The sequence below is a fragment of the Pinus tabuliformis genome, chromosome 2_2 (assembly GCF_031772625.1).
Source record: "Pinus tabuliformis cultivar Carrire ecotype Pingquan chromosome 2_2, CPIR1, whole genome shotgun sequence".
NCBI lineage: Eukaryota > Viridiplantae > Streptophyta > Pinopsida > Pinales > Pinaceae > Pinus > Pinus tabuliformis.
The window spans coordinates 489,528,945-489,553,976 of NC_142300.1; the positions used below are offsets into that span (position 1 = coordinate 489,528,945).

At 33.0% G+C, this 25,032-nt stretch overlaps 1 long non-coding RNA gene across 1 annotated transcript; it reads left to right on the forward strand.

Annotated features, from left to right (window-relative positions):
- The first annotated feature begins 24,061 nt into the window (after positions 1-24,061).
- LOC149193504 (uncharacterized) lies at positions 24,062-24,535 on the forward strand. Its single transcript, XR_016254959.1, has 3 exons — positions 24,062-24,105; positions 24,296-24,358; positions 24,470-24,535. It is a non-coding gene; the product is annotated as an uncharacterized LOC149193504 (long non-coding RNA).
- The last annotated feature ends 497 nt before the right edge of the window (positions 24,536-25,032 follow it).

The following is a 25,032-nucleotide window of genomic DNA, read 5'->3' on the forward strand; positions in this document are numbered from 1 at the left end:
TGCAAAGATGTCTTACAGAGGAAAGAGGCCTAGTAGATCTTGAGCCCAAAACTCTCTCCCAAGAAAGAAGAGACTGGAAATAATTTTTTGATCATCTCTATCAAGGCTTCCAAAATGACTTTCTTTAGCACATTGTTTTATCATGGAATGCCATAAACACAACAAAAAAACACACTATTGTCTCTTGATGAAAACAAAAGACTGAAAACATGAAGTCAATTCTAGCACATTTATTGGCTGCCTTGTGATGTGAGACTTGTTCGAATTTTTGTAACTTCCCCGCCCACGACTGCCTTGTGATGTGAGACTTGTTCGAATTTCTGTAACTTCCCTGCCCATGATTTGAACCTCATAGCATATGAAAATCCTCCACCACCAGCTAAGAAGAAACCACGAGGGAACTGTGTCTGCTAATGGCATGGTGATGACGGCAGGCATAGGCCACACAGGTTTGGTGCATATGTTGCAAAGGAAATGCCGTAAGGCAGTAGAAGAATTGTGACATATATAAGATCATTGAATATAAAAGTTAGTAAAGAAAATGCCATTCAAAGCTAGAAGATAAAGATAAATCACTTACATTATGTTAAATTTAAAAATTCTATAACCTTTCCAACATAAATTGCCTCTCAATCTTTAAAGATGCTCTTTGAAGTTCCAATAGTAAATAGTTGATAAAGAATATGCTCTTTTTCAATATTGAACTGTCTCAATTGATCAAAAGCTTACATTCCTTTACCACTTTCTCTTAAGGTGATTAGATTTTCCTTTGTTAACTTATTTTGGGCATTTTTATTGGTTTGTGACACAAGGTTTATATTCAATAGCACTGGATGAACTAGTTTAAAGAAAATCTATGAAATAGATATATCAATAAAGCGAGTCACTTGCATAACAACTTTACATTGTTCGATAGGAATGAAATGGATATTTTATTGAGAATTGATTAAATAAGTATTTTATCTGACATAGCAAATTTAATTCACTATTTAGAGGTACCATGGTGAAATCTTATGGTAGCATCCATTAGCATCCCTTTATATTTATTCAGCATGATATTCTGGGAGACTTGGCTATGTATTTGACCACAAAAGGGCCTATAAATAAATGTGAAAATATTTTTATGACTCAAAAAGAAAACTATATTATGAAAAAGTGAAAAAAGTTTGCAAAGTGTACATTTGACGTTGATATTATTTACTTCCACACATTTTTGGTGCATATCTCTTTCTCCTCTCATAGTCATTTCTCACCATTTTTCAATATTGAACTAACTCACTTCCAAAAGATTGTAGTCTTTTACATTCTACCTACACATAATTTGATTTTGAATGTGTTGATTTCCTCATTATTGTATGTCAAGGTACAATGGAGGAGAATGATTGGTGTCATATATAAATTTCATAATTATCATTAAGTTAATCGAAAAAAATGTCTGATGCATGGAAAAATATAAAAATAAAAACATAAATGCACATGTGCATTTTCGTATCTTCTAAGAAAATATTTTTCAATTTTTGCTTCACATTGTTCAATCCACATTCTTTGGAAAAGTTATGAGCTTGCACCATGCTACATGGGGATCCATCTAAGCTAAGACAAGGGAGTCAATCTCACGAATATGCTTTGCAATTTTTTTTATTTGTAGGTTCTAATGCTCTGAAATGCCCACTGTAGGGTGGGTATATCTACTAAGAACAAATAATTGTCAAACAAAGAAATATAGATTGATTAGTGCTTCTGTAATAAGACAAGACACCTCTGCCTCATAAGAGGAATGTCTTGACATCCTCAATCTTGGCATGCATTAAATTGCATTGGGGTAGTCATTGCAGAAATCACCCCGGTAGCCTAGTTGTCTTGCTAAGCATCCCCATGAATAATAGATTGATTAGTGCTTCTGCAAGAAGACAAGACACCTCTACCTCATAAGAGGAATGTCTTGACATCCTCAATGTTGCCATGCATTAAACTGCATGGGGGTAGTCATGTCGATAATTAATGCATTCATTGTTATGCGGTGGCAAAAATCACCCCCTAGCCTATTTAGCCTATTTGTCTTGATAAGCATCCTCGTGAGGGAATTTTTTATTAATATTATTTATTTGGGTTTTCTTTCTTTCTTTTAATTTATTGGTTTATTGATTTATTTATAATTTTTATGATCATGTCTATGTGTAAGTTATAGTTTTTAAAATGTTATGATTTTTAATTTAAGAAAGGAGTATTAGTGATAGTATTTTTGTTTGATTCTATTATTGTTTTTAATATTTTGGTTTAAAATGTTTTATTTAATTTTTTTAATTTAAAAGGTGTTATCCATAGAATATTATGGATTTACTATTCACCAATCACTTTCAAAGTTGAGAGTCAATTTTAAGGCTACTTTCAATACTTAGTTGTAATAGTAGTGATTGTTAAAAAATTGTACTAACATTACTAACACGTTTTTATTTGTGAGTTAATTTTAAAGTTTTTGTCAACAACATTGTGAAATTATTAATGCCATTAACAATTAAATTATATTTATTACACCAATTAAATTTAAATAACTTACGTAATTGAAGTTTAATAAATAGAATCTATGAAATAGATATATCAATAAAGCTAGTTGATGTTTTTAACAACACTATTGTTTATATATTCATTTATAAAGAAGTAAGAAAATGGAGGAAAATGGACATGAATGGGAGGTAATTATCAAAGGCACCAAACATGTGTTCACATGTCTTGTTGGTGGTTGTGTGAGGATATTGAGTCGATCTAAACAACTTTACATTGTTTGATAGGAGAGAAGTAGATTCTTTTGTTGAGAATTGATTAACTAAGTATGTTAGCTAACATAGCAACTTTAGTTCACTATTTAGAGGTACCATGGTGAACTCTCATGGTAGCATCCATGCGCATTCCTTTATTCTGGGACACTTGGCTATGTATTTGACCACGAAGGGGCCTATAAATAAATGCAAAAGACTTTTTATGACTAAAAACGAAAAAATTATTTGCAAAAAGTGAAAAAGGTTGCAAAGTGTACATTTGATACTAATATGCTAAGATTATTTCCTTCCAGGTAGGTTTAGTGCATATCTATTTCTACTCTCATAGTCATTTTTGACCATTTTTCAATATTGAACTATCTCACTTGACCAAAAGCTTATGGACTTTTACATTCTACCTTCACATAATTTGATTCTAAATGTGTTGATTTCTGCATTATTGTATGTCAAGATACAATGGAGGAGAAGGATTGGTGTCATATATCTATTTCATAATTACAGTTAAGTTTATCAAACAAAATAAAATATCTGATAGATGAAAAAATAAAATAAAATTGTACATGTGAATTTTTGTACCTTCTAAGCAAACAATTTTCAATTTTTGCTTTACATTGTTCAATCCACATTCTTTGGAAAAGTTACGAGCTTGCACCATTCTACATGAGAATCCATCTACAAGGGATTCAATCTCACTTATGAGCTTGCATCATTCTACATGGGGATCCATCGACAAGGGATTCAATCTCATGAATCTGCTTTGCAATTTTATTATATGTAGGTTCTAATGCTTGAAAATGCTCACATCATAGTGGATATATCTACTACGAACAAAAAATTTTCAAACAAAGAAATATAGGTTGATTGGTGCTTCTGCAAAAAAAACACCTATGCCCTATGCCTCATAAGAAGAATGTCCTGACATCCTCAATCTTGGCATGCATTAAACTGCATGGGGGTAGTCATCCCACATTGATAATTAATGCATTCATTATTATGGGGTGGCAAGAATCACATCGATAACGCAATTATATTATATGTAGGCTCTAATGCTTGACAATGCCCACACCACAGTGGATAAATCTACTAAGAACAAAAAATTGTCAAACAAAGAAATATAGATTGATTGGTGCTTATGCAAAAAGACATCTCTGCCACATAAGAAGAATGTCCTAACATCCTCAATCTTGGCATGCATTAAACTGCATGGGGGCAGTCATGCCACGTTGATAATTAATGCATTCATTGTTATGGGGTGGCAAGAGTCACCCCCTAAACTGCATTCAATCTTGGCATGCATTAAACTGCATGGGGGTAGTCATGCTACGTTGATAATTAATGCATTCATTCTTATGGGGTGGCAATAAGCTGCCTGATATCTTTCAATCAAGCATATTGTATAATAACAAAACATTTTTTAGTTAAAGGTCTTTTTATTGATAAGCAAATTTAATTCATCTAAACACATTATAAGTTCACATTAACATATTTTCTTATTACAAAGGGAGTCTTTTTGTTGGCCTTCACATTTAATTGAAAAAATTAGTTTTGGTATCACTTATATTTATTGCATGATATTGATTTTGGCACATATTAACAATTAGATGAGGTGATTAAAGTTGAGAATTATTCAGCCACTCACTTGAAGTTTTGGTCCACAAATCCTTTAGGATTTTGGGATCCTCCATGAGGAAATTCTTTGAACCTCACTTCACTCTATCATTAGTATAAAAATGAATTTGATTTCTTTCATAGAAAATATTGTTTTAGTATAAGTGGGATGTAAAAATGAATCTCATTCATTTCAGGAAAACAAATATCAGATGTCAATGATGGTGATTCTTTACTTAATATACACGCATAAAGTGTCATTGTTTTCTAGTTATGATATTTGTTTTCTTGATGTGTTGATTCCATGTTGGGCCTACTATGGAATTTGGAGCTTAAACTGTAATGAAGTTTGATATTTTATTAGGTGTTTATGTAAATTTCATAGTCAAGGAAAAATATATCCAAATTTTACGGAAGAAGTATGAAGTTTGTTATTTTTAGACTATGACTAGTTTAGTTAAGTAATCTAGAAGCTTTTAAAAATCTCTTAAGAACTTCCAGTCATATTGACAAAGATTAGGATTTTACCAATTCCTCAACTAATCTAGGAGTTTTTAGAAATCTCTTAATTTCAAGATCTTCCTATCATATTGACGATGTCAATATGTGAAGAAGATCTAGTCATTAACATATTTTTACTGAACAACGAAGTATTTTATCGAAATGCAGGTTGGAGATATCTGATATTTCATGATTGGATTCTAAATAATAAAAAAATATCACACAGACAATCTCTATTTTTATAATGAAATATTTTTCAGATAACTAAATCTCTGTGTAAAATTTAAACTGAAAAGAAAAAATAAAATAAAATAAAATAAAATAATAAATAATAAAAATAAAAATAAATAAATAATCACACAAACTGAAAAGAAAAAATAAAATAAAATAAGAAATAATAAATAATAAAAATAAATAAATAATCACACAAACAATATAATGAAATATTTTTTAGAGAACTAAATCTCATTCTCATACGTTCAGTATATTTTAAATAAAATATTATACAAAAAATATTTTGATTCATAGTTAGAATTTGATGTTTGTTGTGAACATGGAATGAATTTTATTATCATAAATGTAATTATTATGTGAATTGGTTAATTGTTAATTAGTTAGATTAGGTCAATTAAAATAACTTTACTTTAGTGTTTGGTTGAGATACATTCGATTAAAATAACTTTTACTTTAGTGTATATTTTAAATAAAAATTTATACAAAAATATTAGGTCAATTAAAATAACTTTTACGTTAGTGTTTGGTTGAGATACATTCCGTATATTTTAAATAAAAATTTATACAAAAATATTTTGATTCATAGTTAGAATTTGATGTTTGTTGTGAACATGGAATGAATTTTATTATCATAAAGGCAATTATTATGTGAATTGGTTAATTGTTAATTAGTAGTAGGTCAATTAAAATAACTTTTACTTTAGTGTTCGGTTGAGATACATTCAATTAAAATAATTTTTACTTTAGTGTTTGGTCGAGATACATTCAGTATATTTTAAATAAAAATTTATACAAAAATATTTTGATTCATAGTTAGAATTTGATGTTTGTCGTGAACATGGAATGAATTTTATTATCATAAAGGTAATTATTATGTGAACTTTTACTTTAGTGTTTGGTTGAGATATTTATTGTATAATTAAGATAAAAATTATACGGTTGTATTTATAATATTTATATGTGATGTTCAATAAAATAAAATATAAATTTTGAACATTATTTAAAAAACAAATCACACACAATCTCTATTTTTATATTGAAATATTTTTCAAATAACTAAATTTCTTTATACATACAATGTATTTTAAATAAAAATTTATACAAAAATATTTTGATTCATAGTTAGAAGTTGATGTTTGTTGTGAACATGGAATGAATTTTATTATCATAAATGTAATTATTATGTCAATTGGTAGATAACCCAACATTGAAAGTGAGCATAGGTGAAAGGGTTAAATCTTCTTGGAATTAAGAGGTTATGTGAAAATTTGTGAAAACATTTCATGGTTAAATTAACTCTACAATGTTAACTAGAATTTAAATATTTTTTCCCAAACTAAAATTGAAATACATTTATCTATAAATTTATTATAATTTTGAAATAAATAATAATTTATAAGCTTTGAATTAGTAGAATAATTTTCTTATAATCTTTACCCAGCTAGATAACCCTACATTGAGATTGAACATAGGTGAAAGGCTTAAATCTTCTTGGAATTAAAAGATTATGTGAAAATTTGTGAAAAAAATCCATGGTTAAATCAACTCAATGTTTCTTTTTCAACCAAGATATGAAAATAAAGGGTTAAATCTTCTTGGAATTAAGAGGTTATGTGAAAATTTGTGAAAACATTTCATGGTTAAATCAACTCTACAATGTTAACTAAAATTTAAATATTTTTTTTTTCCAAACTAAAATTGAAATACATTTATCTATAAATTTATTATAATTTTGAAATAAATAATAATTTATAAGCTTTGAATTAGTAGAATAATTTTCTTATAATCTTTACCCAGCTAGACAACCCAACATTGAGATTGAGTATAGGTGAAAGGCTTAAATCTTCTTGGAATTAAAAGATTATGTGAAAATTTGTGAAAAAAATTCATGGTTAAATCAAATCAATGTTTCTTTTTCAACCAAGATATGAAAATAAAATGTTAGAGAAGAATAACTTATAAAATTTCATAAATATCAAGGTAAATTTAAGATTGTGTAAATTTAGTGAATTTTTTATTAAAATATTAGAATTGCAATTCTTCAACGTAAAAGTTTAACTGGAAAAACTCACACAAACAAAGCCTTTTCAAATTATAGCATAAACAGATATCCACGCTGTAAAGTTAAAACAATGGGTAACAAAACCTAGAGGTGAATTATGTACATCCACAGGTTTTGCCGATAGAACACATGACTAAACAGAGCATGAGCCCAGCGGTTTAAGAAAAAGGGTGAGGCGGCTAATAAGTTTCCAAAAAAGCCAACCATCACTACATGGCATAAATATCTCTTTTCCAAATAGATAAATATGAGAAGTAGAGTAAAAAACCGGTTTATTATAACGGAAAATACCTGACTTTAATCTGATGGTAGACGTTATTCCAATCGTTTAACATTGAAATCAACATCCCACAATTGTACACGTGACATCATAGGTACTTCATTATCAATGTAGCATCATTGCCCCCATGCAGTGTAATGCATGCCAAGGTTAAGGATGTTAGGACATTCTTCTTATGTGGCAGAGATGTCTTTTTGCATAAGCACCAATCAATCTATATTTCTTTGTTTGACAATTTTTTGTTCTTAGTAGATTTATCCACTGTGGTGTGGGCATTGTCAAGCATTAGAGCCTACATATAATATAATTGCATTATCGATGTGATTCTTGCCACCCCATAACAATGAATGCATTAATTATCGATGTGGGATGACTACCCCCATGCAGTTTAATGCGTGCCAAGATTGAGGATGTCAGGACATTCTTCTTATGAGGCATAGGTGTTTTTTTTTTCAGAAGCACTGATCAAGCTATATTTCTTTGTTTGAAAAATTTTTGTTCTTAGTAGATATATCCACTATGATGTGAGCATTTTCGACCATTAGAACCTACATATAAAAAAATTGCAAAGCAGATTCATGAGATTGAATCCCTTGTCGATGGATCCCCATGTAGAATGATGCAAGCTCATAAGTGAGATTGAATCCCTTGTAGATGGATTCTCATGTAGAATGGTGCAACCTCGTAACTTTTCCAAAGAATGTGGATTGAACAATGTAAAGCAAAAATTGAAAATTATTTGCTTAGAAGGTACAAAAATTCACATGTATAATTTTATTTTATTTTTTCATCTATCAGATATTTTATTTTGTTTGATAAACTTAACTGTAATTATGAAATAGATATATGACACCAATCCTTCTCCTCCATCGTATCTTGACATACAATAATGCAGAAATCAACACATTTAGAATCAAATTATGTGAAGGTAGAATGTAAAAGTCCATAAGCTTTTGGTCAAGTGAGATAGTTCAATATTGAAAAATGGTAAAAAATGACTATGAGAGCAGAAATAGATATGCACTAAACCTACCTGGAAGGAAATAATCTTAGCATATTAGTATCAAATGTACACTTTGCAACCTTTTTCACTTTTTGCAAATAATTTTTTCTTTTTTAGTCATAAAAAGTCTTTTGCATTTATTTATAGGCCTCTTCGTGGTCAAATACATAGCCAAGTCTCCCAGAATAAAGGAATGCTCATGGATGCTACCATGAGAGTTCACCATGGTACCTCTAAATAGTGAATTAAAGTTGCTATGTTAGCTAAAATACTTAGTTAATCAATTCTCAACAAAAGAATCTACTTCTCTCCTATCAAACAATGTAAAGTTGTTTAGATCAACTCAAGATCCTCACACAACCACCAACAAGACATGTGAACACATGTTTGGTGCCTTTGATAATTACCTCCCATTCATGTCTATTTTCCTCCATTTTCTTACTTCTTTATAAATGAATATCTAAACAATAGTGTTGTTAAAAACATCAACTAGCCTTATTGATATATCTATTTCATAGATTCTATTTATTAAACTTCAATTACATAAGTTATTTAAATTTAATTGGTGTAATAAATTTAATTTAATTGTTAATGGAATTAATAATTTCACAATGTTGTTGACAAAAACTTTAAAACTAACTCACAAATAAAAAAGTGTTAGTAATGTTAGTACAATTTTTTAACAATCATTACTATTACAAATAAGTATTGAAAGTAGCCTTAAAATTGACTCTCAACTTTGAAAGTGATTGGTGAATAGTAAATCCATGATATTCTATGGATAACACTTTTTAAATTAAAAAAATTAAATAAAACATTTTAAACCAAAATATTAAAAAAAATAATAGAATCAAACAAAAATACTATCACTAATACTCCTTTCTTAAATTAAAAATCATAACATTTTAAAAACTATAACTTACACATAGACATGATCATAAAAATTATAAATAAATCAATAAACCAATAAATTAAAAGAAAAAAAGAAAACCCAAATAAATAATATTAATAAAAAATTCCCTCACGAGGATGCTTATCAAGACAAATGGGCTAGGGGGTGATTTTTGCCACCCCATAACAATGAATGCATTAATTATCAGCATGACTACCCCCATGCAGTTTAATGCATGGCAACATTGAGGATGTTAAGACATTCCTCTTATGAGGCAGAGGTGTCTTGTCTTCTTGCAGAAGCACTAATCAATCTATTATTCATGGGGATGCTTAGCAAGACAACTAGGTTACCGGGGTGATTTCTGCAATGACTACCCAATGCAGTTTAATGCATGCCAAGATTGAGGATGTCAAGACATTCCTCTTATGAGGCATAGGTGTCTTGTCTTATTACAGAAGCACTAATCAATCTATATTTCTTTGTTTGACAATTGTTTGTTCTTAGTAGATATACCCACCCTACAGTGGGCATTTCAGAGCATTAGAACCTACAAATAAAAAAAATTGCAAAGCATATTCGTGAGATTGACTCCCTTGTCTTAGCTTAGATGGATCCCCATGTAGCATGGTGCAAGCTCATAACTTTTCCAAAGAATGTGGATTGAACAATGTGAAGCAAAAATTGAAAAATATTTTCTTAGAAGATACGAAAATGCACATGTGCATTTATGTTTTTATTTTTATATTTTTCCATGCATCAGATATTTTGTTCGATTAACTTAATGATAATTATGAAATTTATATATGACACCAATCATTCTCCTCAATTGTACCTTGACATACAATAATGCAAAAATCAACACATTCAAAATCAAATTATGTCTAGGTAGAATGTAAAAGACTCCAATCTTTTGGAAGTGAGTTAGTTCAATATTGAAAAATGGTGAGAAATGACTATGAGAGGAGAAAGAGATATGCACCAAACCTGTGTGGAAGTAAATAATATCAATGTCAAATGTACACTTTGCAAACTTTTTTCACTTTTTGGGAATATAGTTTTCTTTTTGAGTCATAAAAATATTTTCACATTTATTTATAGGCCCTTTTGTGGTCAAATACATAGCCAAGTCTCCCAGAATATCATGCTGAATAAATATAAAGGAATGCTAATGGATGCTACCATAAGATTTCACCATGGTACCTCTAAATAGTGAATTAAATTTGCTATGTCAGATAAAATACTTATTTAATCAATTCTCAATAAAATATCCATTTCATTCCTATCGAACAATGTAAAGTTGTTATGCAAGTGACTCGCTTTATTGATATATCTATTTCATAGATTTTCTTTAAACTAGTTCATCCAGTGCTATTGAATATAAACCTTGTGTCACAAACCAATAAAAATGCCCAAAATAAGTTAACAAAGGAAAATCTAATCACCTTAAGAGAAAGTGGTAAAGGAATGTAAGCTTTTGATCAATTGAGACCGTTCAATATTGAAAAAGAGCATCTTCTTTATCAACTATTTACTATTGGAACTTCAAAAGCATCTTTAAAGATTAAGAGGCAATTTATGTTGGAAAGGTTATAGAATTTTTAAATTTAACATAATGTAAGTGATTTATCTTTATCTTCTAGCTTTGAATGGCATTTTCATTACTAACTTTTATATTCAATGATCTTATATATGTCACAATTCTTCTACAGTTGATGCCTTACGGCGTTTCCTTTGCAACATATGCACCAAACCTTTGTTGGAGATTGTGATATCCTTGTTTTCTTCTTTGTTTTCCTAAATACAATGACTCTTTGCTATAGTTGTTTACAGTATCATGGAGAAACATAAATTATACATAACATAAATTATACATATAGACCGTTATCATTCTATTCTTAAATGAAAAGTAAGTTCTAACATGTTTTGATTCTTTTCTTAAGAATTCTTAATGAACTTAACGAACTAGTTATTATTCAGAAGTCATACAAGTATGTAATACCTGCTAAAATTGAAAATATTCAGATTTACTTATCTGTATTCATCCTTTCAGATAATCTGGATTAGAATTTCTCTAATTTCTCTAATTTTTTGCCTCCCAAACTTGACCTCTGCTACCTGCGTGAAGTCGAAGTCTCCCCCCGAGCTACCCTTTTCCAGAGTATTCTCTTCAAGATTTTCTCTTCTTGAGTATAGAGGCTATTTGGTCGCCTTTCCCTACAACATAGTTGTCCTGTTCATTGCTTAATTCTTTTCTTTTTCTCCCTAGGTCTCTTAGATGCCCCCGTCCTCTTGATTAATCTTCCTTTTGGAAGTAGTTAGGGCTTGGGTAACTACCCAACCTAACTGTTTTAGAATAAGTTGTCATCCCTTGATGACTTATTCTCTTTTAAATTAAACTCCTTAATTATTGCCAAGATTCGAGTAATTCACTTTTATAAATTAAAACGGAATTACTATTCATATCAAAGTTAACCGATATTCAGTTTATCAAAAAATGCAGTAAAATAAATATTTACAGATGTATGGGGGATATCACAAGTGATTTGACTCACTTCTAAGTCTACCAATGCATACATACTCTACCTCCTCTAGTTTTGAATATGTGACCTCTTACTAAGAAACACATGTTCTTATCTATTAATACCTCACATATAAATATTTAAATATAAATTAATATTATTTTATTTAATTGAATTTAAATAATTTTTTTTAAATATACAATAATTTGTTAAATATTTTTTAATATAATTTTATTTATTATATTATAATGTTATAATATTATTATTTAAAAATTTGTGTTTTTAATTACAGTTTGTAAATTATAATTGTTTTAAAAATATAATTTTAAATATATTAGTAGTTTTCAAAATTATTTATCAATATCTTCTCTCATAGAGTATTTTTTTGATAAGTCAAGTAGTATTGGTTTAGAATTTAAATTCAAAGGAAAAAATAACATTTGTTTTATTAGAAAGAGATTTTATTTAAAGTATTCTATATGTATAATTCTCCTAGAGTATTTTTTTGATAAGTCAAGTAGTATTGGTTTAGAATTTAAATTCAAGGGAAAAAATAACATTTGTTTTATTAGAAAGAGATTTTATTTAAAGTATTCTATATGTATAATTATCTAATTGGATAATAAGACAATTTGAGTGGGTTAAATGGTTGAGAGTATGTCTTTCATTGCGTAATGATACAGTTTGAGTAGGGCTAATTTCTATTAAGAAATCATAAATTAAAAATTAAAAACAGAAAAAATATATATACCTTAACTAGACTTAATAGTCAAATTTCATATTAATAATAATAATTAGATAATGATTTAAATAAAATCATTTAGTTTCTTTGGATGATATTTTATTTAAACTCCTCTAATTATATAACGATTTAATTTAATTAATTGAGATAATTAATTAAATTAATTATCTCAAATCCAGAAGTCAATCTCATATTTATAATGTTTGATAAAATACACTAATCACGTGGCTCGTCAGGGGCGGTGCACAATTCCTACATTGCTAACGAGGACAACCACACAGTAATTAGGTACGCAAATAAGCCAAACAAATTTGATAGTCAAACAAATAAGCCGTACACGACACACTAACGCACAATATGCCTTTGAATAATGTATGTAGAGTCGTGGTCTCCAACACTCAAAATTGGACGAGTGAACGTGCAAAAACGCGCAAAAACACTCAAAATTAGACGAGTGAACGTGCAAAAACGCTCAAATTTACTACGTGTGCATGAGACGGAAAACACTCAAATCTACTACGTTTCCATGAGACGGGAAATTTAGTACATAAAGCGTTTGCCTAATTATTAACTTTCGGTGACTTTGGGTGGAATTTGGAAAAATAATTTATAGTGACGGTTCGTTTCAGTTTTATTATTTAAAATAAGTTATTTTTTAAGTAAGTGAATCCAACCTTCAGAAAATCCTAACAAAGCTTTAGCAGATTCCATATATATATAAAATTCCATTTTTACTGTTGATTTTCTTATTTTAAGTGAACTCTTTACCAGAATGGTAAGCGGGAGAAACAAATGTGAAATAACACAACGCTGGCGTTTATTTGTTTTAATGAAACAACGGATTGCAGCATACGAAATTCACAAACCTGTGGTCCCACGACCTCAGCCCACTGAATTCGATATAAGGCTGGAAAGTCTCTCAACTTTGGCAGATACATTTCGAAATTTTGCTCCACTATTTTATCTGTGGCTCCTTTTCTCCGACCCGAAAAAATGGAATCCAACAATGATCCTGCTCAAATGAAGATCGATGAGGATAGTTGGGTGATTCAAATTAAGGAATCTCTCGACGCTCTACAAGAAGAAGAGGAGGAGAATGTGAAGGGGTTCTGTGTCTCGGTGTTTAATGTGCCAAAAGAGTTATTGGCAGACAAGCCAGAAGCCTACATTCCTCAAATGGTTTCCATCGGTCCCTCTCACCACTGGAGATCTGAGCTCCATGATATGGACCACTACAAATTGGCAACTGCTTGCAGATTTCAGAAAGAAATGAAGGGTCTAGCAAAGTTTCAGTCGGGCATTGTGGAGGAATTTTAAAAATACGATTGGCATGTTCGGAGCTGCTACCACAAGTTCATCGACTATAAGGAAGAGACCTTGGCGTGGATCATGGCTCTGGACGCTGTCTTCCTTTTTCAGTGTTTGCAGTTTTATGTCAGACACGCCGACCAAAGCTTCCACTTGGAAGTAAAATCGCTGGGGCGTGTCTTAGATCTGACTGGCACCAGTGCCTTCTACAACTCTATTCTCAGATTTGATGATTCTCGAAAATCAGATGCCACTTTTCCTAATGTTAAAGCTTTTGGAGTTGGAGTTGGGTTGTGAAGCCAAGGCAGAGCAGAGGCTCTCCAGACTGTTGTGTCTAATGGTCCAAGAACTATCGCCGTTCAGTTACAAGTTGCCAGAGAGTGGAAATCTCCGTATCAAAGAAAGGCGGCACTTGTTGGAGGTGCTGTACTACTGTATTATGCCTTCCGACAATCAAATTCCAATTGGATTTGATGAAGGAAAGGATGCTCCTTATCCAGCGGACATGTCAGCCGTTAATCCAACTCTAATTGAGGAAAAAGATGATTCGCCTGATCTAGCTGACAGTTCAACCGTTAAAGGAGCCTTCAGTATGCTCTGGCAAACTCTCTCTTCTATGAACGTTGGCGTTGCTCGATTTCTCACGATGTTACTTCGGCGAGCGCTGAACTCGAAGCCTTCGCAATTTGTGATGAAGTTGCCCTTTCTTCTTATTCTGAGTATGATTAAAAGGCTTGAAAATGATGCAGTCACAACCGGGGAAGAATCGTCTGTTAAGCTCATACAGCCCTCTCCACAAGAACTGAATATTCCTTCTGTGGCTGATTTACATTTTGCGGGAGTCAAATTCTCTCCTACTGATGGCGATCTCGGCACAATACAATTTGACGAGAAAACGGCCACGCTTTACCTCCCCAGAGTAAATTCAGACAGTAACACAGAGGTAATCCTGAGAAATCTGGTGGCATTCGAAGCTTCTGCTGCGCCTGGTGCGCTTGTTTTGCGGCGATATACTGATTTCATGAATGGTATGATCGACGGAGTAAAAGATGTGAAATTGCTGAGAGAGAGCGGGATTATTTGTAACCACCTCAAAAGTGACGGAGAAGTTGCGAGCCTATGGAACAGCATGGGTAAGTGCGTTCCTCCAAAAGATGCTGGATATTTGGACAAAGTAATAAAAGATTTAAATGAATATTATAGTAGAAAATGGAAGGTTCTGGCGGTAGAGTTTGTGAATAATCATATTTTCAGCTCGTGGAAATTCCTCTCTTGTAGCTGCAGCGATACTTTTGATCACTACTTGTTTGCAAGCGTACTGCTCTGTCTATAACTGCAAAAACTGGGTAAAACAATAGAGTTACGAACCAGAATATTGGCCACTGTACTTGAGAATGAAATCCCGCAGCAGCGAAATGGAAGAGTGGCGTTTCTAATATTTCTGTTGGTTTGTTCTATGTGTGATTGTGGATTGATTTCGGCATCGCTGCAACCCTGAGAAGGGCAGGTGTTTTTATTATGCAGCGTGTGAGAAACATCCCCTTTTATTATGCAGCGTGTGAGAAACATCCCCTTTGTAATTCGCTCAGTTGAGAGGAAATGTAAAAATCCGTAATTAAATAAGTTTTTAATTTGCAATCTCTCAAGTGTCGTTTTATCGATTATTTATATGTATATATATATTTTTGGTAACTTAACATGGTACTATTCATATTAAATCAAGTTAAAGCTTGTACAAACATACACTGGCCTCAACGAGTTCCCAAGGGAAACCGGATCTGTTGGCCATCTTAAGTTTTTAATTGCCATCCAGAAACAAAATTTACTGAATCTACTTGTCCATGCTAAATAAACTAAACATTCAAAAAGGCTATCACTGTTTCCTATCTGCACTATGAAATAGAACAAAAGGGAGAGCATGCTCTCAGCTTCCTAACTAAGGAGACAATTAACATATCTTTGAGAAATAAGTTTTCCATGGCGCCCGGCTAATCATCTTCCTCCTTTGCTTCATGATAAAGCTTCTTTAATTGTTGTTGTATTTCATCAAGCTTGTTATCCTGCATCAGAAGGGTTATCTGGAGATTGTTCATTTCTTTCTTCAGGTTTGGGATGCCTTGGGCCAGTTCTGCCATCTCCATAGCCACCTGTTCCATAGCTTTTGCTAGCAGCCTCTTCATTACCCAATACACATGGAGAGACTGCTTATACAGGGACATACGTCCTCTAGTATTTCCTGGGTCTGGCAGCAGATACTCCCAGTCCTCCATTTCAGTTTCCGACTGTTCCTGGGTCGCCTCCTCCTCTAACTGTTGAATTATCCTCCTAATATTTGCATGCGTTTCTTTGTTGTACGCCCTCTCCGCATACTGCACCTGTCGCTTCATCGTCTTCCTGCCTCGTCTTTTTCCTGCTGGTGGAGGGAAGCTCTGCTTCTGGTTTCTTGCTTGATGTCTTCTCCCTCTTCCTCTATGACCCCTTCCACGTCCTGCGCCACCTTTGTTACCCTCTTTTACCATAATTCCCTGGCCAACTGTGCTTGAGGGGGACCCCATATAGTGTTCATCTTCTCTCCCTCTGGATTTCTTTCCCCGGATGTCTACCTCTTCTGTTGGCATGTCCTCCAAAGGTCTCCCTTTCCCCCTTCCGTTCCTCTTTTTCAGTATCTGACTATCCTATTCTGAGTTGTACGCCTCCTCCATGCCCGCCTGGTTCTGTTCCTTTTCTTCCCAGGAGTCTACCATATTGCCTTCGGTCCCCAAAGGTCTTACTCCCCTGCTCTCAACCATCGCAACCCTCCTCATTCTTCTCTCTGCTATCTTGTACTTAGATTTTCTAGGGACAGGAGGTCGACCCCTCTGCTGTTCTCTCTCAACATTACCTCTTGCTCTGGTTTCCACCTTCTTACCTTTGTCTCCGCTCACACCGAAGGCGTTAACTACATGCCTGCCCTTATGCCTCTACCTGTGTCCGCTTCCTTTCATTTGCCGCCCTTCCTTATGCTGCTGCATCACCTTCCTCTGTCGCCTGCATTTGCCATAATTTCCCACTCCTCCTCGGCTTGCCTTCGTGCGAGCTGACTCTTGTCCCATCATTGAAGCGCTGTCACTGGCACCACCTCTGGCTTTCATAGTTCTCTCCTCCCTGCAGTTTGTAATTATACCCAGTCTACCAACCATCCCGTCCACCTGCAATGCTCTCCTTGTGCAAGGTGGCTTATCATAGCCCCCCCTTGTCCTTTCATTACTCTCCTGTTTCGCCGCCTTAATCACCCCGATGGGGGATTTATATATTTTTTAATTTAGTAGTGTATACATATTTTAATTTAGTAGTAAACATTCAGTATTATATTTATATGAATTAAATGATTAATACATGTTTATATATATTTGTATAAATTAAATAATTAATAATGCTTATATGTTCTTTTTATAAGGTTGAAATTGTAAATTGAAATTAGATTCATGGGTAAACATAGTGTATAATAGGAAAGGATCTGCCATATATGTGAGAATAGGAACATCGAGGATGAAAACCACTTCCTCTTAGAGTGCCCCGCATACAACCACATTAGATCTCAATTTCACAATCTTTGTTACAATACTGACCTTCCTAGCCTTTTACGATGTCAAAATTATAGTGAGCTCGGGAGGCTTCTCTCCAAGTTTTTTGAGCATAGGAATAAAATCTTAAATCAAAATAAATAATAACCACATTAGATCTCAATTTCACAATCTTTGTTACAATACTGACCTTCCTAGCCTTTTACGATGTCAAAATTATAGTGAGCTCGGGAGGCTTCTCTCCAAGCTTTTTGAGCATAGGAATAAAATCTTAAATCAAAATAAATAATTTGTTTCTTTCGGTCCGATAGACCAATATTTGGTCTCAACAGACGTTAACCACCACCATCATCATCATCATCATAATACTTTTTAAAAATATTTTTAATTATTAAATCTAAATTATCTATATATTTTTTTAAATAGAAATTTTCAAAACCTTTTTGATATAAACATATTTATATAGAAATTTTCAAAACCTTTTTGATATAAACATATTTATATAAGGTTGAAATTGTAAAGTAAAATTAGATTCATAGGTAAACATAGTGTATAATGATTTTAAAAAATATTTTTAATTATTAAATCTAAATTATCTATATATTTTTTTAAATAGAAATTCTCAAAACCATTTTGAAATAAACATATATATATATTTAAATAGAAATTCTCAAAACCATTTTGAAATAAACATATATAGAATAATTTAAGAATTATATTTTTAATTCAAAGTGTATACTTATTAGAGACAATTTATGATTAAAATAAAATTATGAATCCATAGCAAAATAAATCATTATAAATTTTATTTATTTATATATTAAAGTTATTTTAAAGTTATTTATAATTTTTAAAGATAAGCATTTATATTTTGAAATAAATATTTTAAAATTTTAATTTAATTATTAATAATTGCTAATTGAATAGGACATATATAATTTATATATAATATTTTTTTATAATATTTATATATTAAAAATTGAGATTTATTTTAAAAATAATTATATTTTTTTTTGTTATTTTAATAAAATTGATTATTTAAAAAAATTATATAAAAATGTTAAATATAAATAATGGTTATATATTTTTAAAAATATAATATTGATCCATGATATTTTGCAACAAACATTATTTATAGATTAAAAATATCTATAATAAAATGAAAATAAATTTCTATGATTAAAACTTTTGTTACTTATATATATATAGATATATAAAACTGATCAGAATATTTTAAAATAAAAATTAATTTAATTAATCTTTAATTTTGTATTATAAAAAATTATTATAAAACAAGTTATTTCATATCTCTTAATATCTATTAACCATTTAATTAATATAATTGCGTTAATAAATAATATATATAATTTTAATTATAATTATTCTCAAATTCTAATTATAATTTATTCATAAAATTTTAAATAAAATAAAAATTAAATATGATTTAGCCATTGGATTGGTTATATAATTCACCAGGAGTACATAAAAATAAAAGGCAAGTACGTTGCAGTATATTATTTGGATGGAATTTATGATCGAAGCTAAACGAAATAATTGGAAAATTCAAAATTTGTGAGAATATGATTACAATGACCATTTCTCAAAGCTAGTAAAACAAATGAAGGTCGTATGCCGCAGTATTCAGTATAATTTTATAATTTTATGGAACGGGTTTTGAAAGTATTATCTAAATAAACATTACAAGTTTTGAGTAATACTGGAAATTGATCCTTGAAATATAAATAAAATATTTATAAAATTGAAGAAATGATAAATAGGTACAAAGGAATGTATATATAATAATGCGTTTATAATATTAGAAATATGAAGATGTCTTTTGAATTTGCAATTTCAATGATGTATGGAACGTGCTTTATTAGGAAAATATTCTATTGTTAACCAACAAACTAAGTGATACATTCTGATGTTCATTGAGCAAAGGGAGTAGCTATTTTCCAAGAACTTGAGGATATAGGTAGAAAAAAACCTTGGTCCTCATATATTATTTATGAAATACGAGAGATCACTCAAGCCTTTTAGTAGCCACATCATTAGATACCATTCTTAGTTCTATTGAAAATGTCTAAGACTAATTACCACATAACTATAAGATTAAACTATTTCATGATTATAGGATTTTTGAAAATAGAAAACCACTTGGGAGGCCTCAACATTTTGAAACAAGATTTGCTGAAAGTGTTTATTAGTCCCTGCCATCTGGCAATGGCCAGGGACTATAGTAATCCAAATGCGATGCTATAGCATTAATTTGAAGCGCTATGTTATTAATTTGTGCAGATTATTGGAGGGTGACCAAAGTTTTCAAATGAGATAGTGTTTGCCATTGCCGGGGTAACCAAAGTCTTAAAAAGTAACCTTGTCAGTAACCTTGTTTGCCATCTTATTTGGCCTCTTCCCAAGGCAGAAGAGAATGGACCATAGGTTTATTTTACTTTACCCTGTTTATTATCTGTGGCGGTCAAAGAGATCATATTAATGTTAACATTAGTTTGAATTATTTGCTCGTTTGTTTTCAGGTTGGCATTTTAGTTTGAGCATAGTATATTAGCAGGTTTGAGCATATTGGCAAGTGTTGTGCATGCAGGTGGTGTAGGTATCCATGCATGGTGGTGCAGGTGTTCTGCTGGCCTCCCTTCCTTGTTTCCTCTTTCTGTTGCCGTCCCTTACTTGTTTCCTCTTTCTGCTGCCGTCCCTTACTGTTGCCGTCCCTTAATTCGGCTCAGTTCCGATTCAGGTCAGGTCCAAGCTATTAACAAGCAAGTAGGTCTAGCATCTAAGGCGTATAAGGCAGGCCTCATGAGTAAGTGGTACTGCATCAGCGAGTGAGTAGTCCCGAGTCCAGGGTCTGGCAGACAGACTCTCAGCTACTAAGTTCATCAGCGTCAGCCCAGGCTGGGATACCGGGTGAAAGGGCTGGGAGAAAGAAGGGGCTAGAGTGGCCTAGGAAAAGAGCTAATATGACTAGCAGTAAAGAGATTCATTGACCTTCAGATTCCTTCCTTCCCTTTGTTGTACTTGTTGATTCTAGTGATGAAGGCTAAAGGTGTACTTGGCTTCTTTCTGTTGATAGGAAAAAGGCGTGCCATCACTATCATCGGCCAATCTATTCGCATCGTCAATGGAGCATCAATGCCATGTTCATCAGTCTTTCCTCTGTTGCTTTGAGGCTCAATGGATTGCTTGGATCTGCTTTAGCTCTGTGGATCTGCTTGGATCTGCTTTAACTCTGTGGATCTTCTTCAAGCTCTCTGTGGATCTACTTCAAGTTGTGGATCTGCTTCAAGCTCTCTCTCTGGGTTTGGAACTGGATATTTGGCAAAAGAAGCCGAAGCAATTCAAGCTCTCTGTGGATCTACTTCAAGCTCTCTCTCTGGCTTTGGAACTGGATCTTTGGCAAAAGAAGCTGAAGCAGATCTGAGCCTATACAGAAGTTATAGATCTGATCATTTGAAGCTCACAGATCTGAGCATTTGAGGAGGGGCTATTAAGTTTTTATAGTCGTCCGCAACAGTCTCCAAAGGTCACACCTATAAGCGCTCGTTCTGGGCAATACTTCTGAGTTACCAGAGTTTACTTGATGCCTTGATGCCTTGTTTTCTAGTTATATGAAACTGATATGAAGACAGCGAAAAAAATGACAAGAAAACTAGCTCTCTTACCTTTTCTCAAGTTGGCTGATGTTGTTGAAGCCGGCTGTTGCAAAGCTTCCTCAATCAAAGTCTACTCTTGCCTCAATCAATGTCTGCTCGTTGTGCTTCCTCAACGGAAGTGCTCCATTCTCCACTGTAACTAATTTCACCGACATTAATGGGAGTTTCCTCATTAACAAACAAAGGTGAAGATTGAGGAACAACACACAGGTGAAGACTGAGAAACAACAGTGGTAAAGACTTGGGCGTCTGCCATTGATGAAACCCTACATTCCAACAACCGCGGACTGTAGGTTAATAGTATGTGGAAATTGGAATCTAGTGCGAGGGCAGAGTTGTCTTTTCTTGCCTCAAGCTCTAGCCATGGGTCACCTACTCCACCAGGTAGATCTTTAAGGCTCTATGAGAGAAAGCGCAGAAGTCCAAAGTACATACATCCTTTTAGGTAAGGCGAGATTTTGTATAAGGCTTAGGATTGCCCCCTTACAAGCCTTTAAGGCCCCAGCAAAGGTAAAGGAACCACGCAAGATAGAGGTAGCAGCATTAATGCCAGCAGCAGGGAGCAGATAGAGACTCGTGAGCAGAACAGAGCTTATTTGGGAACAACTATTTGTGATGGGAACAGGGTAGCAGGTCCTCACTTGCCTCTCCAGAGGAGAGGGGTAGCACCTAAGCGAGCAGGAGCACGCCTTCAATGGTCTCGCTCCCTTCCCCTTAGAACTTCAGCAGGATCATGCTTTAAGCGGCCTCGCTCCCTTCCTCCCTTCCCCTGAGAACTTCATCCGACCTTGCCTGCCTTCAGCGACCTACCTCCTGTATTGACATATTAGCAGACGTATTACCATGATACAATGTTAAGTGGCATGGATTACATCGTGCATGCTATTTTATGGAGAAGGAGGTTAGGCATGTGGCGCTCATGGGAGGGCCCACATGGAGGTCTTTTTTTTTTTTTAAGCACTTTAATGACTTTGTGAACCTTAACTTTCAACTAATTCTTATTACTGCAGAGTTGGTTTGAAGTTCTTAGTGTTAGAGATATGAGAGAAACAATGGTAGAATAGTTTCTTTTCAATGGTGTAGACCCTGAATTTAGGTACTCATGTAAAATTTCGTGGTTGCTCCCTGTGTCCATGGCGTTTCAACTGTCCCTCGGGCAGCCGCTGGAAGGCTCATTCAGGGAAATTTACCTCTTGATTACTGGCATGTGAATATTATGGAGATAAGGTACCATGTTTATACATATACTATCTACCATCGTCAAAGTCTTTAGAGTCCAAGAAGGCAATGGTAGCAAAAAAACTCCAAGACCTAACAATTATTGATCCAAAACAAGCCAAGAGGTATGGTTTTAACTCTCTCCAAGTTCCCCAATTGTCATTTTGATTCCTGTAGCTGAAACCATAAGGGATAGGTAAACAAGAAATCACAGGCATATAATCATCATTTGGTTGAATGAATTAGTAGTTAATTAATTGATTTGAGAAAAAGGTAGGAGTAAAATCACGTAGTTGCTCCATGTCCTTGGCATTGCAACTGTCCCTCGGTAGCTGCTGGAAGGCTCGGTTAGGGAAATATACCTCTTGATTACTGGCATGTGAATCTTATGGAGATAAGGTACCATGTTTATACAGATACTATCTATTGTTGTCTGAGTCTTTAGAGTCCAAGAAGTTAATGATAGCAAAAAAAGCTCCAAGACTTAGCACTTATTGATCCAAAACGAGCCAAGAGGTATGGTTTTAACTCTCTCCAAGTTCCCTATTTTTCATTTTGATTTCTCTAGCTGAAACCATAAGGGATAGGTAAATAAGAAATCACAGGCATATAATCATCATTTGGTTGAATGACTTAGTAGTTAATTAATTGATTCGAGAAAAAGGCAGGAGAAGCAAGGGTATATGAACCAGTATCCCTTTTCATAGCTTAGATAGCCACATTACCTTTTTGAAAGTGTTTCAATGCAAGATCAGAGCTCTCTTATATCTGAAAAACACTTATATCTTGTCCGTGTTACTGGTAGCCTGCTCCATCAACATATGATGAAGTTTTTAAGAATATATTTGACTACATAGACCACTTATTTTTAATAGTGAGGCCAAGGAAGTTTTTGTACATGGCAATTGGTAATTGAGTTAGTTAGCTTAAGTAATCCACCTTTAATATTTGACATTAAATATTTAATGTTCACATCTTTTGGTAAACTTTTACTGAGCACTGACTTTTTGTAACTGTAGATGGTGTTGCACCAAGGGCTAAGATGAATCAACAACGTTCACAACGTTTTTGTGCTACAAAACATGTAGCTGAAGCAATAAGTTTGTCTGTTATTGAAGAACTACTTCATACCCCTTCAAAGGGAGATGTTTTAAATAAGATTCAAGTGGAAATTCAACGTTTCTGATTTACATTGTGCATTTTTCAGAGTACAGAAGAAGAAAGATTGAGAAAAGAGTTTGAGGCAGAAGGTAAAGTTATGGCCTTAAAAGAGAAATCAGAAGTCCATGACTCAAATATCATTACCCCTAGGACAAAATTTATGGCCACACTGTCTGTAGCTATGTAGTACTATGTACATTTAGGATTAAACAATGACCTGGGATGGCAGAAAATAAAGGTTTGCATTATCCTTCATTTCCCAAGGCAGTATTGATAGGTTACCGCAAAATCTTAAAAGTAACTTTCATCTTTTTTAGGAAGCTAGAATTGCTGATGTCTTGTAATCTTGTTTGCCTTTCATGACTAATTCATATAATTGTGATTTGTTTCTACATTTCACCTCTGATGTGTGTTGAACTACTATTTTTAATTCAATCTTGAAGGTTATATTGTCTGATGCAAATGTTCCTGGTGAGGAGGAACACAAAGTTATGTCCTATATACGTCTCCAAAGAAACCTCCTTGGTTTCAATCCAAATACGTGACACTGCTTGTATGGATTAGTAAGTGCTCTGATTTCTAAAAAGAATGGCGTCGCTTGAAGCTGACATGTGGTATTTTAGGTTAATTGCTTGATATTTTACTAAGACTTATGGTATCTCTTCATTTAGCTAATGATGATTTTATTTGATAACATACATTTACTTTTGTGTATAATTTGTATGATTTTAAAGGCTGCTTTTGCAACTGCAGGATGCAGATTTAATTATGCTGGCATTGGCAACTCATGAAATCCACTTCTCAATTTTAAGAGAGGTTGTTGACTTATTTGCAACATAAACACTGATATTTTGTTTTCGGATATTCTAGGATTACTAAGTAAGAGATAGCTCTACCTCTGAGTATATACCTGTGGTGATGATACAGGTCATCACTTTCCCTGGTCAGCAAGAAAAATGCTACCTTTGTGGTCAGGTTGGTCATTTGGCAGCTAATTGTGAAGGAAATCCAGGAGAATTGGATGAGGAGGGCAATGAACAGAGTCTTGTTCCTAGAAAACCCTATCAGGTTTGCTAGAAAGATTGAAACTTAGAAATTGCTATATTTACTATATATTTTGAACAGTAGACATTCTTTCACCCATAGGATAGGGATTTCATTACAATAAGTCTACCGCCATATGCCATTATGTTAATAATTGAGCAGTTTCTCAACATCTGGACCTTGCGAGAGTACTTGGAGTGTGACATGAAGATAATTTGTATGATTTTAAAGGCTGCTTTTGCAAATCCAGGATGCAGATTTAATTATGCTGGCATTGGCAACTCATGAAATCCACTTCTCAATTTTAAGAGAGGTTGTTGACTTATTTGCAATATAAACACTGATATTTTGTTTCCAGATATTCTGGGATTACTATGTAAGAGATAGCTCTGCCTCTGAGTATATACCTGTGGTGATGATACAGGTCATCACTTTCCCTGGTCAGC